This window comes from Centruroides sculpturatus, unplaced genomic scaffold (assembly GCF_000671375.1).
Source record: "Centruroides sculpturatus isolate CEXI.00-Female unplaced genomic scaffold, Cexi_2.0 scaffold700, whole genome shotgun sequence".
Classification (NCBI taxonomy): Eukaryota; Metazoa; Arthropoda; class Arachnida; order Scorpiones; family Buthidae; genus Centruroides; species Centruroides sculpturatus.
In genome coordinates, this window is record NW_019385123.1 from 123282 (window position 1) to 124861 (window position 1580).

Below are 1580 nucleotides of genomic sequence, written 5' to 3' on the forward strand. Positions count from 1 at the left end.
CACATAATGATACACTATAAAATTTTAACGACCGGAGTGCCGAGCAGTCAAGGTGGCAGCCTACCGCTGTGGGGGACCCGAGCTCGAATCCGGATGGGTCGCTAAATCCCCAGTAACTATTCGGGGGATGGTCTGTCCGAATATGTCGGGATCGTCACTCACAACCCGGCCGACCCATTGTGAGCCTGGCCGAACCCATATTGGCCTTGCTAAAAGAGACCTTCTTCGTGCCCACTGGGCGGAAAGAACAAGCAAAAAAATGTTCACAAGATAAAGCCAATATACGTTGATTCCGGATTGATTCCGAGTTCTTGCCCGACTAATGGAATAGTCACGTGGAGTTTTCTGGGTTGTCTTCACGTGGGCCAGTTTCCCATAGAACGTCCTTCCGAGAGACACCCCTCTTTTTGCAGTTCTCTCATGTGTCGCGTTGCTTTCTTTCATCAATCCAATTTAATAATACTTCATACTATATTTTTAAAAAATAATCATGAAAAAGTTTAATTTTTATATGAGTATCTATTCAGAAAAAAAATTTAAAAATATGCTTCCTTTTTGTTCTAACAACACACTTGCATAAAAATATAAAATTTTTTATACTGCAGTTTCCTAAAGCGGCAGCCTAGTGCCTTTACAGACTGGACTACCCGTCTGTCGATACTGCAATCATAGATAATAAGGATCGAAACATCATTTCATCCCTCACCCGTGCTAATTGACTACATTATGGTCTCGAATAGGGACACCGTCAACTGGGCTATCGCTAACTGAACGACAAAATAGATCAATAATAGACAAAACACAAAATCTTTTGTTTTTTTTTTTTATAAAAAATAACAATTCTTTTCTATTGATCTACTGGTACATTTAAATATTTTTAAGAAACGAGTTAAAGAAACTATTTTGTAATTAACAAGCATATTTTCACATATTATATACTTTATTTAGAGACCGAATGATCGAGCGGTCAAGGTGGCAGGCATTTTTAGGTAGTAAGGTCGCACCGTACTTTAATCTTTTAGAAATTTATTTTACTTTGAGGTTAACTTAATTGATGTAAAACATTAATATACTGAAATAGAAATTACAGCGATCGTCGTTTGTGTATGAATAACTTAAATAATACAGTATTAATGTAAGGATAAGAAGCAAAGTGATTTATAATATTATTATTATTAATTTTTAAATACAGTCGACCCCCCTATAACACGGTAGATACGTTCCGTTCTTTATGAAATTGATGTTCTAAGAGTCCTTAAATACATGAGCCAATCATAGCCCGGCACGTATGCAGTTTACGGACTACGGCTGTTTGAAAGGTTTTCTTCTATAAAATTAATCGATTCTAGACTAATTTGACTCAACATTTTCCAACGGCGCTCGCGTGTTTCCTGATAAATTATTTTTTTTTTGCGAAAAATTCGCTGAACTTTGGAGACATCATTAATATAAATATAATTTTTATGGACGTTAAATAATAAATGGTTTTTAGTAGATCCGTTGCTCGTTTAAACTCAACGGTTTGTACAATATCCGCTATTGGTCTAGATTCGACCAATCCTGTCGCAACACGAGTCGGC